Raw genomic sequence first — 16,055 nt, 5'->3', positions numbered from 1 at the left:
AAGTTCAGTATGAGAGAGGACATGAAAGGGTTGTTGGAAGAGGTAAGAGTGAGAAGGTGAAAATCATTAGTATTTTACCTCACTATGATAAAAATGAATTATTAAAAATTTTAAATAAATTTTAAATAATTCATAAATAAAAAAAATAATAAATTAAAAATGTTGAGGGACGTTTAAATGAGCATAGGGAGAAAAAGAAAAATCAACAGGAAAATAAGAAATAACAAAGCAAAGAAAAAAAATAAGTCAGGAAATAATGGAAATCAGGTGACGTTAGTAAAAAGAAGTTATTTGGCGTGGTGACTATAATAAAACATGCTATAGATCAGCAAGTTATAACAGAGTTTTCCTGGAGTGAAAATTAAAAATATAATGCAAGCAATTGAAAAACTGAAAAGTAAATGAAATCGCAGTTCTAGTAGGTACGAATGATTTAACTGGTGATAAGTTCAGTATGAGAGAGGACATGAAAGGGTTGTTGGAAGAGGTAAGAGTGAGAAGGTGAAAATCATTAGTATTTTACCTCACTATGATAAAAATGAATTATTAAAAATTTAAAATAAATTTTAAATAATTCATAAATAAAAAAAATAATAAATTAAAAATGTTGAGGGACGTTTAAATGAGCATAGGGAGAAAAAGAAAAATCAACAGGAAAATAAGAAATAACAAAGCAAAGAAAAAAAATAAGTCAGGAAATAATGGAAATCAGGTGACGTTAGTAAAAAGAAGTTATTTGGCGTGGTGACTATAATAAAACATGCTATAGATCAGCAAGTTATAACAGAGTTTTCCTGGAGTGAAAATTAAAAATATAATGCAAGCAATTGAAAAACTGAAAAGTAAATGAAATCGCAGTTCTAGTAGGTACGAATGATTTAACTGGTGATAAGTTCAGTATGAGAGAGGACATGAAAGGGTTGTTGGAAGAGGTAAGAGTGAGAAGGTGAAAATCATTAGTATTTTACCTCACTATGATAAAAATGAATTAAAAAGAAGGGCTATGATGGCAAATGATTTGATGTGTATGCTGTGTAGAAGGAATGGATGTGAGTTTTTGGATGTGTTGAGTGAGTTTGAGGGAATATTGGATTTGTATAAGAGGGATGGTCTACGCCTGAATGCATTTGGTATCAGGAGTCTAGAAAAACTAATAACTGGTATTAGACCTAACACAGTGAGTCAGAGAAACTAAATTATAAAGGGAGGAATAGTGAGAGTGTGAGTATAAGAGCAACAATGTTATATAACTGTGTTAATGATGGGAATGAGCTTTGTCATGGAAATGTTGACGAGGATTTGTGTTCGTCTGGTTCGGACCCATCATGTGTTCAAAGATGTCTACATGTGTAAGGCATTAGAGAAGAATAGAGATCTGCAAGTTGTCCAACTGTGTCAGGCAGACTGCAAACAAGAGTATACAAAAGAACATTCAGGTAGATTATTATGTATGTACACGAATGCTAGGGGTATCAGAAACAAAGGATAGAGTTTGTTGCCTTAGTCAATATGTTGCTACCTCACATTGTAGGTATTAGTGAGACCTGGCTATCAGAATCAGACCTACTAATGGTATTGAGTGTCATGGGTACAGTATTTTTAGAAAGGATAGGAGAGAGGAGGGGGCATGCTACTAATGATATCAGATGACTTAAATCCAGTTAGAGTTGAGGCTGTTACGTCATTGTTTTTCTTATTTATATCTTTTCTTTCTATCTTTCAATCACTATTTCACTTCTTCAGATATCTTGCCTAATATACTTACATCTAGGATTGTTTCCTCTTCGGATACTGGCAAATTTATATTATGCTGCGCCAGCCAGTATCCTATAGCAGAAAATATCCTTACTCAGGGAGACAATACTAGATTCTGAGGCTCTCTTACATAATGCTTTACTTTAACACGGCTGTATAAATTCAGATTGCAGTTGTGACCTAAATCTATGATTATATACACTTTCTAATTCCTTCCTGCCAAAAGCGGTTCTATTTTTATAAGTGATAATTCAGAATCATAGTCAGCATGACTCAGAATTAGCAAATAAATTGTGTTTATTGGAATATCAGAGCAAAATACACTAAAGAATTTCGTGCATTCAATTCATCTCAATACTAAATAAGGAAACTCGAGTTAAAAGATCAACACACTTTAAGTTTAAGTCAAAGATCATATAGCATGTAAAACAGTAACTGATAATTGGAATAGATAGCAAATGATATGGTGTTTAACCAAAAGTCCTTTCTGCAAGCAATTCATAAGATAACAACAAACATTCTAATGTTATTCAGTTACTTTTAATCTACAATCCCAGTCTCGTTATGTTAAATCAATCGCATACAACACTAGAGATCTCTTCCAAACAATTCTTATTCTCAAAATGAGGCTAACTATCTAATTAGAGTCTGTCCACAAAGTCCTTTAGAATAATGTTCATAATTTACATTCACAAATAATTTTCTCTCTTCTAAGGAATTCTAAACACAAAATAGAGTAATTATACTTTACCAAACTTTTTCAGACGTCCTTCGACACCACGTGCATGTCTGGTTACCTCTTGTTTATTGGCTGTCCTTATGCCAGTGTATGGGCTATGCTATCTTCATAATTACTGCAGAACACGGACTGGATTCTTTGAGTCTCAGGAAACATCGCTATTCCTCTCACTGGGATTTTCAGCGAGGGCTCGATTCTGCTAGGACTGAAAATTTCACATTCAGCTCTGTGTGAAATCCTACCCCATTCTTAGGAAAGCTCTCCATCCAACATCATAGTACTGATGCTTCAGCCCCCCCCCCCTTACTCGAACCACCGGCTAACTTCCGAACCAGGAAAACAATAAGACGAACAAGCTGATACGGCGCTCATTCCCTTATATTCTTCGTTCGAGTGCACCCTTTTTCGGAATCCTCTTTGCACACGAACTTTCTCCCCTTGGGTTCATCCCTAGCTCTCCCCTTTGCTGTTATGCTCTTGTATTCACGGAATTCGCGTCTACGTACCTTCCGCATAAGCTCCTGCCTCTGGCATTACGCTGGACACATGTAGTTGTATACCTTCTATGAATTGTTACTTAATATCTACTTGGTGACTCAATCATTCTATACAGCTAAAGTGAGGCTTACATAATATTAACAAATTCCTCTTTTAAGACATTCTCTAATTCGATCTTGGTATGATCACAATAGATTAAAGTAAATGATACATAAAAGCAATGCTATTTTTATACATATGTGAAGAGGTTTCACTTTAATTTCAGCTGATGTGCAGGTATTTCTCTTTGTCTGTGTAGTTTAGTATGTTAGACCCTGAATGAATGATTTCTTTGCAAGATTCCTTCATTCAGCATCTAACAATATTTTGTGGCAGTGAGTTTGATGTGAGGTAGAATCTAACAAGACTAATTACATAGTAGGGTATTGTTACAAACCTGGTGGATTGGTTGCTAGTGACGAAGAAATGAATCACCAAATAGAAAACATGAGCGCGAAAAGAGTAATCATAATGGGAGACTTTAATTATTCAAATATTGATTGGATAGCAGTAGAATCTCATGAAGAATGAAAATTCATTTATTGAGCTGTTGCCAGATGATTGTTCCGGTAGCTGAAGGATTAGCCGTTGAATTTCAATGTTGCCCAGGGTACGCCCAATTGTGAATTCAGAGTGATTGCCTTTATATATTGCACAATCTGTGAGGAGGCTCCTTCAATGTACCCCAGTTTATACTAATGATCAGCCAACCCACCCACAAGTGAGGAGGTTTATCTATGCCGATGACACAGCTATATGCAGCCAAGCAAGGAGTTTTGAAGAAGTTGAGAAGAGGGTGTCAGAAACCTTAGAAATACTCTCCACTTACTATGAGACCAATTGCCTGAAGCCTAACCCAAACAAGACTCAGGTTTATGCTTTCCATCTGCGCAATAGGGAAGCAAAATGTCAGTTAAATATTGTTTGGATAGGAAAACTCCTCGAACACTGCAGCAACCCCAAATATCTTGGAGTTAAACTGGATCGTACCCTGTCGTATAAGATGTATTGTTGAAAGGAAAAATTTATGCAAGAAATAACATAAGAAAAATGACCAGCACAATGTGGGGAGCTCAACCAGAGGTACTTCGTTTGACAGCTTTGGCATTGTGTTTTGCTGCAGGGGGAGGGGGTATGCCATCCCAGTGTGGGAAGCATTCATCCATACGAAACACATGGATGTGGCTTTAAATGATACCATTAGGATCGTAACCAGATGCCTAAGACCAACTCCAGTCAATAAGCTGTATCCCTTAGCAGGCATAGCACCACCAGGCATAAGACGTCAAGTGGCCGGCGAGATGGAGAGAAAAAAGCAGGTGACTGATGAAAGACATCCAATGTATGGCCATATCATCACGGCTTCTTGACTCAAATCGAGGCATAGTTTTATGCAAAGAACAAAATCACTGATCCATAAACCTGAGGAGCGACGCCTTGTTCTATTGAGGAAATCGGTTCAGCTTCAAGAAGTCCCCATAATTAAGGAAGAGTTAACCAAGGGATATCACCTACCCTACAGCATCTGGAGGACTCTCTCTTAGAATGGGAGTGTCCAAATGCAGAAGTAATCTGATGAAATAGGGTTATGCAGATGATGACAGCTGTGACTGCAGAGACGTCCAAACTGACAAACATCTTTTATGTTGCCCAAATCTAATCGACGTGTGCTCCATGGATGACATTCTGACTGTCAATGACAAGGCGATACAAGCCGCTGTTTTTTAGAGGGAGAGGATATGATTGGTGTTCTGGACTTCGAAAGTAAAGTAAGTAAGCTGTTGCAAGACAACTTCCTCAAGCAGCATGTGACAGAAGGAACCCGAGTCAAAGAGTGTTAGATTTGATTATAGTGTCAGAGGGCGTTTCAGTTAAAGACGTAACTATTCTGCCTCCAGTTGGTGACAGTGATCATGCGGTACTCACTTGGGAAGTTGCTATGTTCCATTCAGAAAAGGTTACATGAACTACAAAGCAGGAAATTATGGCCAACTGAGGAGTACACTGAGTTCAGTGGAATGGGGTCGGTTGCTGGATGGAAAGAATATCGACAGTGCATGGGAAGCATTTAAACAACACTTAAATGATGGGACATCAGAATGTGTCCCGAGAGTTCGAAGAATAAATAGAGTAGGAGTCAAATGGATGCTTAATCTTATTAAGCAAGAGAGATTCGCAAGAAAAGGACAATGTGGAAGGAATACTGTTTGCATAAGGATGACGTCCGTTATGAACGTTATAAGCAGCAGGCTAGAATAGTTACAACTGTTGTATGGAAAGCAAAGTCTGAGTATGAAAAGAAACTGGCTCTGCATGCTAAAGACAACCCACAAGAATTCTATCCATATGCTGCAAGTAAAAGAAAGAATGAATATGAAAGAATAACTCTTCTAAATCCAGATGGTGTGAGGGTTACAGATGCAGAAGAGGTTGTTCAATTAATGAATGCCCATTTCGTTAAAAGCTATCAAACTGGTGAATGCAACATTGAGCTAACTGTTACCCCTTCATTGGATGAAGAAATGCAGGTGGTTGAGACCAAGGTATTAGAGCTGTTGCAGAAATTGAATAAGAATTCAGCAATAGGGATTGATGGAATATCAGCACGTGTTCTAAAAGATTGTTCCACTGAACTGGCCATTCCTTTGACTAGGATGTTTAATGAGTCTCAGAACAGGGAGGATTCCTCAAGAATGGAAAGAATGTGTGGTAATCCCATTGCACAAGAGTGGTGCAAAGATCGATGTATCCAACTATTGACCAATTTGTATCTCAGGAGTGTTGGTGAAGATTTTGATAAAATTGGTTAGGGCCTGCATTCAGAAATGAGTTGACAGTGAATCTCTACTTTGCAATGAACAACATGGGTTTACTAAGTGAAGGTCATGTTTTAGCAAACCTCACATTCTATAACAATGTTACCACTGAACAGGGGGGAATGGATACACCACGATACTTTTGGATTTTGCTAAGGCTTTTGACACAATACAGCATTGTAGACTGTTGCATAATATTGTATAAACTGTTCGGTTATACAATATTAGCATGGATAAGAGGATAGCTGACTGACAGATATCAGAAAGTGGTGTGCCACAAGGATCAGTGCTTGGTCCACTGTTATTCAATCTGTACATTAATGATATTGGGAAGGATTTGACAAGCAACATACAGCTATTTGCTGATGATGCAAAGATGGGTAGGGTAATCAGAAATGCTGCTGATATAGCGAAGTTGAAGCAGATCATCAGAGAGAGATGATGCAGGAATTGCAAAAAGTTGAGACGTTTAACTGAGCATAGGGAGAAAAAGAAAAATGAACAGGAAAGGAAGGAAATTCTTTGCAGAATGATTTGAATAGGCTGAAATTGTAGGCATGGGAAAACGGGTGTCAGTTCAATGTCAGTAAATGTAAAGTCATTCACTTCGGCATGATTAGGTATCCAATGTCGTATTATATTGGTGGGATTAGGCTAGGGATCTTGGAGTGTTAATAGATAAGAAGTTGAAGTTCAGGGACCATGTGACAAAGATTGCAAATACAACTCAAAAGATAATTGCAATGCTGAAACAAACATTCCCATCTAAAGATAAGGATGTTATTTTGCCTTTTTACAAGGCCTTGATAAGACCTCACTTGGACTATTGTGTGCTGGTTTGGTTTTCTGGAGAGAGTACAAAGGAAAGTGTTAAAAATGATATCTGGATTGTGGAATACCAATTATCAAGACAGATTGAAAATTTGTAGAATGCAGACATCAGCAAACAAGAGAAAGAGGGGTGATATGATTGATACTTATATATGATTGAAACTTCTAAAAGGGTCATGCAGGATTTCAATTTATGAAAGGTGGGGGAAAGGACAAGAGGGCATCCTTGGAAGCTAAGAATGAATGCCACCAAGAAGGGTGTGAGGGCTAGATTTTTCTCTCAGAGGGTGATGTGTGATTGGAATGGATTACCTTTGGATGTTGTGAGTGCAAACAGTGTGAATGAATTCAAGAATAAGTATGATAGCTGTTGGGTATCTACTTGGATACTGAACGGACAAGGATGGGCTGGCAATTTGGGATTTAGCCTACCAAATTGTATTCTTATTGGTTAAACCAAAATATAGAATGATGGTACAACATGACAAAATTTCATGCCGGCTGGGGCGTCGCCTGGTTAAACAAGGCCCCCCGTTGTTTTTGCCAGGGAACCCAGGGCGAACAGCAAAAAGTCAGCTACTGAAACAAATCTGAAAATAAACCCCAACTCAACATCACCAGAGTTAAAGATCGGTACTATCAACGTAAGAAGCCTGAATGGCAAAGAAATGGAGCTAGCTGAGGAATTAGATAAGTACCAGATCGACATAATAGGGGTGACTGAAACAAAAAAAGACCAAAACTGGTGAGATCTTTCTGAGCAATAAATACAAAATGTTATATTCAGGCAATGACAATCAAGGAAAAGAAGCAGTAGTCATGGTATTCAACACAAAATACGAGGCTAATCTTCTTGAATGGCAGTCAGTCTCAAGTAGAATAATGTGGGCAAATATGAGAATGGGGAACTGGACAATGACTTATTTGTGCCTATGGTCCCACAGAAGGTTCTACTAAGGTAGAAGTGGCGGAATTTTTTGAGGCTTTAGAAAAAGCAACTGACACAATGAAAAATGAAAAGTTGGTCCTTGTTGGGGATCTAAATAGCAGAGTAGGAAATGATTGTGAGACATACAAAAATATTTTGGGAAAATTTGGAGAAAAGAGCAAAGTTAATAATAATGGCAAATATCTGTTTGGATTTCTGCTCAGGACATGGACTGGTTATTAATAACACCATGTTCCAACATAAAAATGTGCACAAATTCACATGGAGAGAAGAGGCTAGGAATAAGAAAAGTCTCATTGACTATGTTATTGTTGATGGTGATGTTTTCTCCCTGGTGCAGGACACCAGAGTGGACAGAGGATTTGAAATTGGAAGTGATCACTATTTAGTCTTGAGCAGGATAAAATTGAATTTCATATTGAAAAGAATAACATGTAAGAAAGTTTTAAAGCGAATAAAAGTTGAGCAGCTCTCAGATGTGAGCTGTAGGCTAAAATACACAAAGATTATTGAAGAAAAAATGAAAGAGTTTGAGAACAGGAATCAAACCTTGGAGATTCAGTGGCAAACTCTGAAGAAAACATTGATTGATTCTGCCAGAGAGGCATGTGGTGAGGTTGTTTGTAAGGATAAAAAAAATCAGAACTCCCTGGTGGACACAGGAAGTTAAAGAGGCAGTGAAGGAAAAGAAGAAAGCATACCAAAAGTTCCTGGCAAATAAGTCAGCTTGTGCTCTTAGAGAATATAGAGACAAATGCAAGAATGCTAAACACTGTGTAAAACTAGCTAAACAAAAGTCATGGGAGGACTTTGGCAAAAATATAGAAAATAAATATCAAGAAGGTGGCAAAATATTCTGGAGGTTGTTGAAGAAGCTTAGGAATGGAGGAAAGAGTGCTGTAAAAGGAATTAGAGATGATAAAGGTGACATGAAAACAGGAGAAAAAGATATCCTTGAAGTATAGAGTAATTACTTTGAAAAACTGCTAAATGAAACAAGCAGTGATGACAGCACAGTGGTAAAAAAACACTGACCAGGCATGCAGTCAGGAATACATATCCATACTTGAAGTAGAAAAAGCCATCAAAGGCTTGAAATGTGGAAAGGCAGCAGGAGTAGATGATATTCGACCAGCAATGCTGAAGTATGGTGGTATAAGAGTCTTACAGTGGCTGCACTGCATAGTTCAGAAAGCCTGGACAGAGGGACGAATTCCCGATGATTGCAGTAGAGCTCTCATAGTACCCATATATAAAAAGGGAAATAAAACTGAATGTGAGAATTACAGAGGTATTTCCCTACTGAGTGTTCCTGGCAAGATCTATGCAAGTATACTTGAGAAACGGTTGAGAAGAATTGTGGAAGAAAAGCTTGGTGAAGAACAAGCTGGATTCAGGCCAAATAGAGGCTGTCAGGATCAGATCTTCAGTTTACGACAAATAGTCGAGAAAGCATGGGATTATAACAAAGATCTGTATTTAAGTTTTGTCGATCTGGAAAAGGCATATGACAAGGTGCCAAGAGAGAAGCTATTCAATACGCTGCAGTTATGTGGTGTCAATAGAGCATTATATCAAGCAATACTTAGTCTTTATTTGAGTTGTAAGTCAGCAGTTAGAATTGAAGCAAGTACAGGAAGATGGTTTAATGTTAAATCTGGTGTGAGACAAGGATGTACATTATCCCCTCTGTTATTCATTATCTATATGGATCACATTATGAAGGAAAGTGGTATTAAACATGATATCAAAATTGGAGATGTTAATGTCAGCTCTTTGCTTTATGCGATGATGTTATACTTCTAAATAAATCTGCTACAAGTCTGCAAGATTCTCTGACTAAATTGAATAGCTGTTGTAATAGATATGGTATGAAGGTCAGCAATAAAAAGACAAAGACAATGAAAATAGGCAGAATCATTGAAAATGTCAACTGTGTTGTGAATGGAGAACCTGTGGAACAAGTAAAACATTTCAGCTATTTAGGCATGATTTTTACTGAAGATGGTAAATTAAATATAGAAATAGACAACAGAATCAGCAAAGCTGGTATGGTGGGAAGTCAATTGAATAAATTCATATGGAATAAGAGAGAAATTAGTCGGAACAGTAAATTAGCTGTATACAAGACAGTGTTCAAACCAGTTTTAACTTATGGATCTGAGAGCTGGGTCAGAAGTAAAACACTTCTCCAAAGACTAGAGACCACAGATATGAGAGTCCTGAGAAAGATTATAGGCGTGAACAGATGGCATCAATGGCAATATCATATTAAAAACGAGGATATTAGGAAAGAACTTGGATTTGTCAGCATCCAGGAATGCGTTAGCAGAGCTAATCTCAGGTGGTATGGTCACTTAAACAGAATGGGCGAGGAAAGATTAGCAAAGCAAGTGTTGTCTGCCAGGTTGGCAGCAAAATGACCCAGAGGAAGACCAAGATATAGGTGGATTGATACGGTACAAAGTGTCTTAGACGATAGAAATATAAGATCTAATAATGTTGGAGTCTTGACAAGTAACAGACTGATTTGGAAGAAAATTGTAGATAGAAAGTTAGCATGATAAAAATTTTATGTGGTACTACATATCCTGTATATTCCTTGAGGGTACATGGCAGGAATTTGATGATGATGATAAAGTATTCCAGAAATACAAAATTTTGAAATTGAATAAGCAATGAAAGATATGAAAATTATCAGGAGAAGATGGAATTACAATAGAAATGATGAAAGCAACAGATGTATTGAACAGCTGAAACAATGCTGTCATGATACTCTTGTTCAAAAAAGGGTAATAAGAAAAAGATCTATAAATCATAGATCTATAAGATTGCTGTCACAAGTATATAAACTATTTATAAAAATAATAAACAGAATCGCAAGATTATTGGACTGAAGCTCACCCTAATGAACAAGCTGGATTCAGAAAGGGGTTTAACACAATTGACTATCTGCAGACACAGAATCAGCTAAGAGAAAGATGCAGAGATTATTTAAAAAAATTCAATTCGGTTGAAAAACAAGCATTCCTAATAGCAAAGAAGAAACATGGAGTAAGCCAAAATTATATACAGCTAATAAACAAAATATATGTAAACACATCTACAAGTGTCCTTCTAAATGAATAGAGTAGCCAATTCCAAATAAAGGAGTATGCCAAGGAGATATTGTTTTACCCAAATAATTCAATGCATTATTAGAGAATGTTCCTCCTAGCGAACTAAATTGGAGTGACAAAGGGGTTAACATTAATGATAAAAAGAACATTTATGATAAGTTGATAATAGTGTAGTAATAACAAACAAAAGAAAACTAGAAGAAATTAATGAATTAAATACAGTATAAAATAAAGTAGGATTATATATAAACTATGAAAAAAACTAAAATAATGACAAACATTGTAGTAAATGATACTATATATGATATGAGAATATGTAAGTAAACTGGCATTCTCTCTGACAAAGTTTTTTAATCTGTCAGTTCTGACAAAGTACCAAGGGAGTGGAAAGAGGGTAAGAGAGGGAGACCAAATAAGGAATGAACATATAAGAAAAGGAAGAAAATGTTGGACATAGGGAAAGATTTTAAAATTAAAATGAAGACAGGCAGGACATATTGATATTGTGGGTGAACAGCGATAGATGAACAAAGACAATCGCCCATCATCCATAAGAAGGAAGCAAATGCATGAGAGAGATATATGGAAGGGTGCCCTAGTGGAGATGACCGGGGAATGTTGGTATAGCGAAACCTTTAACACAGAGATGGTGGCAAATAGGTGAGGATTATAACCATAAATAGCTACAAAAAGAGAAAGTAAATAATATTAGAAGAAATGACTATCTCTATAGCATTTAAGTTGCTATTGAAATAGTATCATCCAATGGATAATGAAGATTAGTTTTAAGGCATTAGTTATCAGATATTTTGAATCTTGGAATATTTTTGCACAGGTGTGCTGTCATTAGCAAAACTATAAATAAGATTTTGAAGTCAAGGAAGAAAGGTGATTTATGTTTGGGAGGAAAAGGATGAGATGAAAGTATGGAACCCTAGGATACTTCAGAATTGGCCAGAAAATCTGAAGAGAGGAAAGCATCTGTGAAATATAGAAGACCAAGGCATAGTATTTTTAGTAGGCACTAATGTCAGACCAGGTTGAAATGATCTAGAAATGTCAAGAGATACTAAGTTCAAACTTCAAATTCTTCAAACCTTTTGTTACTTGTGACCAAACAAGTAGTGTGTTGGTTCGATCTGCTGTGGATTGATTGGAAGCATAATAATTTTTATTAAATTCTATCCATTTAAAACTTTTCTCCTGCAAATGGTTTTATTGTGGGGGTGGGGGTGTGCTTTTTTGTGCAGATTGCAAATACTAACAATCTGTTCAGCTATAACCAGAAATAATTTGCACATGGATGGACAAAACAAATAAAAATGTAATAGGTGTGTGCATTTTTCCAAATACAACATCGAAACGCATTGCAATTCAAAACTATGGTCTTATACTTCTGTTTTGTAACTTGTTTTGATGAAGTCAGATCTAATGGTACTAGAATTATATTGGCATGAAGTCCCATTTTGCAGTTGCTATTTTAATAAATAGTATTTCTGTTGTGTATACTGTATACAATTCCCGTTCTTTAAGTTGCTAGTAATCTTCCAAACAATTAAATATTTTTTATTCTTTTGTTCTTTATCTTCTTCCTCCCAGTATATCTTTGATATACCTTATGCTTTGCATAAGAATTCATTTGCATGTATTTATGCAAGAATATTTCATTATTTGTTATCATTTATTCATTTCATTAATTTTGTTATATTATTCTTTGCTTTTAATAACATTTGATGAAATACTTATGTATTTACTTTAATGAGAACAAAAGTACTGATCATTCATGACAAAAACCTGTCTGTTTTGTTAAAAAATCATTGTTTCTTCTGAAACAATATTTGTTTTGCATTTACACAGCTTAATCAGTTCTAAAGGAGCTTATGAAAATTTCAAATTAACACTTTTGTAATTTCAGTTTTCCATCTCAAAGAAAACATTTGATACATTCTGTTATGCATTATCATAATTAATGTTTTCACATAAGTCTTTGTAGCTCAATGGAAGTGGCACTTGCATCCACTGCACTAGTCTGCCTGAAGATGAACTTAAGTTCAAGTCCAACTTAAGTTTATCTTCATTTGGACTTTTTCTAAGTCTTTCTTCAACCAGTTCCAAAGTTAGTTGATCTTTAACATGGACAAGTGAGTTTTTCCTCTTAACTCAAGAAAATTGACCATAGAACCAAAGTTATTTCAGACAATAAAATATCCTATTGAGATAGCAGCACTTGTCTGCCAATGTCTTCATCAGTTGCTGCTTATAATTTGTGATAATCTTGGGCCAGTTATCACTGATTGGCTACTGGTGGAAATTAAATTGCCCACTCAGTCTCCAAAAAGCTAAATAGGATTAAAAGGGTTTGGCCTCACTTACTCCCTATAAGGGAATAAAAGGCTTTAGCTCATTATGTTTTCACGGTTGAAATTTGTTAATCATTTCATAATTAGCAAATGCATATGAGTAATATTTTCTTTACCCATGTTAGCTTATGATTCTTTTTAATTTTTGTTATTTTTGTGTATCTAGTAGGCAGTGATGGATTTAGGAAATGACATTTAGGTAGTAATAGAGACATAGGAATTTAAGCAGTATGTGCATCCATTAAGGCACCTAGTTGGCTATAAATGCCTGTTCAGTCTGTCACTAGGATTTTACAACATAAAGTTGAAATGCTGGTACTATAGATACATTTTACAAAATTCTTGACAAAGTGAAGTCTTGATACAGATTACACTTGGCTGCCTAGTAAATGATGCAAGTTATACACATATATAGAGTCGGGACTAAAAATTAAAACTATCCAGTGATTATTTTCACATGTTATTTTTTGACTAAATTTAACATACGTGAACCACAGTAGTAGAGTTTTTTTTTTTTTAAGTAATAAAAAAAACCTACTGTGGTTCACGTGTGTTAAATTTAGCCATGAATTCTCTACAGGTTTCTGTATATAATCAAATCTTATTTTTTGGCTCTAGAACCAAGATATTTTATATCTTGTCTGTGAGCACTAAGAATTCCCTTTAGTCAGGTGTTTCTAATTTTCTTTAATAGAGTAACTCTGATTCTTGCATGCCAGAATGGAGGTAGATGCTAATTAGGATAAACTAGTTGCTGTTTATGAGAATGTTTTATAATGAAGTACAAATTAATCATACTCATGTTGACCCCACACATAAAAAGTTACAAGACCTGTAACACTGCATGCCATGTGTGTGCAAGAGATTAAGGAGAAAAATATAGCCTTATTGATATGTTTCTTAAAGAGTAGGAGGTTGTGTACTCAGTAGTAAAAACAGTTTTGGGGAGAATTTTTCCAAAAAGTAGAGGTGGATGGAATGGAGGAACCTGATGAGAAGTTAGTTCATTGTGTTCGAAGCTGGATAGTGTATGGATGTGTTAGCCAGTGGCTGCTCCTATGGTTCTTATTCGTCCACTTCCTACTTTTAGAAGGAAGTGGAGGAATAATAGCAACCAATTCAGAGGAGCAGTGCTAATGAAAGTACTATGGAAAAAGGCAGAGCTGAAATAAAGTGCACATGATAAAGTGACTGAAGAGAGAGTCTGTGAGGGGAAAGGGTTGTCTGTTAAGTGGGATTGTCCTTTTCTGAATATTAAGAATTCCTGAAGAGGTTTTAGGTGCTCCATCCCAAATGTGGGAATAGTACTCCAAAGTTGGACAGATCTGAGAATTGTAGTGTTAGGAGTTGAGAGGAAGAGAAGTAATGTTTAAAACAGAAAAGAACACCAAGCTTATTAGAGGCTAAGGAGGCCTATGCAAGTAATATGCTTGTGTCAAGAGATAAACTGGATGTGACAGTCAACCCAAGGAAAAGTTGATCTTGATAGGAAACTGGAACATCTTATTTTGGGATATTGAGGATGCAAGTGTTCAAGTCACTGGTTATGGAAGATCTGTTTTATCGAATGATGAAGAGTACTGTCATCGACAAAGTTGTGAATAGGATTTGAATTTGGAGAAAGGAGTCATTGATGTAAAGGAGTAAGAGCATGGGTGAGAGATCAGAATCCTGAGGCACTCCAGCATTGATAGGGAAATCTGAGAAGAAGCTATCCACTATGACAGAATACCTACTTTTATACTTTTTTCATTTATTTCTCCTTGGAGCTTCTGTAGATCAGTCAGTAAAGGTGATGCCCATTGGCTGGAGATCTGGGTTCAAATCTTATTTAGGACATCAAGAACTTAGTATTTTCAGTTGAAGGTGAGTTAGCTAGCCTCATTATGGAAGTGGCACTGGGTATTTTCTTCTGAAAACTTTAGATTTTCATCTGCCAAGACAGTGTCCATAGAATACATGCATTGACTGACTGAATAGTAGACTATTCAGTTAGGATTAGTAGGCTTGTATAAATTATAACTGGGAAATTAGGGAGAAGCATTTCATCTTTCCTTTAATTATAATATGAATAATGTAGCTTAAATAGAATGGGAGAGGAAAGATTAGCAAAACAAGTGTTCTCTGCCAGGTTGGCAGGAAAACGACCCAGAGGAAGACCAAGATATAGGTAGATTGATACGGTACAAAGTGCCTTAGACGATAGAAATATAAGATCTGATAATGTTGGAGTCTTGACAAGTAACAGACTGATTTGGAGGAAAATTGTAGATAGGAAGTTAGTAATGATGTAATTTTTTCATGTAGTACTGTCATATCCTGTACACCCCTTGAGGGTACATGGCAGGAATTTGATGATGATGATGAATAATGTAGAAAATTAGAAAGAGATGAGATACTAATTAAGTTGAGTATCTCTTTCTTAAGATCATTAGTATTAGTTTAGGTACATACTGCTGCTTTACTGTAAATAAAGAAAGTTTGAATTTAGATCACTTCATAAACACAGTCAAATTAAACTAGATTTTAATTCCTATAATTTTGTTACAATTTATTGACCTGCAAACTAAGACTACATTTTTAGTTGCTTTTGCATGGGAATAATTAATGTAGGATAAAAGTTAGTTAATAGCAATTTGAATTTGGAGAAACCTCAATTTTTTTGCAAGCAATACTACAGTGATTTCTAGTTAATATTGCTATTTAATTTATCTGTTTTGGAAGTTACTACTTCCTTACTAATCATTATTTCAGTACATTGTTCATACACATTTGAAAAAATATCTTTTTTAAAATCTGATGTGAACATCTCTTAGATTGAACTATAATGTTGAATTTGAATTTAACTTAATATATTTTATTAGCATGAAGTAAATGTTTATGTAAAGCTACCAACTGTGATTAAGTTGAATTAATCTTTAGATTTTTTTATGTGGAACTGTTTTTTTT

The 16,055-nt window shown here is 35.7% G+C and overlaps 1 protein-coding gene across 1 annotated transcript in view; it reads left to right on the top strand.

Annotated features, from left to right (window-relative positions):
- The window catches only part of LOC150110282 (serine/threonine-protein kinase H1 homolog), a 50,815-nt gene that overhangs the window by 33,826 nt on the left and 934 nt on the right, over positions 1-16,055 (top strand). The gene's annotated exons all lie outside the window — the stretch shown is intronic.

The sequence above is a fragment of the Typopeltis vanoorti genome, chromosome 1 (genome assembly GCF_054136105.1).
Source record: "Typopeltis vanoorti isolate ZY-2024b chromosome 1, IOZ_Tvanoo_1.0, whole genome shotgun sequence".
In the NCBI taxonomy this organism is placed as follows: Eukaryota; Metazoa; Arthropoda; class Arachnida; order Uropygi; family Thelyphonidae; genus Typopeltis; species Typopeltis vanoorti.
The sequence above is the reverse complement of the archived record's forward strand: the minus strand, read 5'-3'. Positions and strand labels throughout refer to the sequence as shown.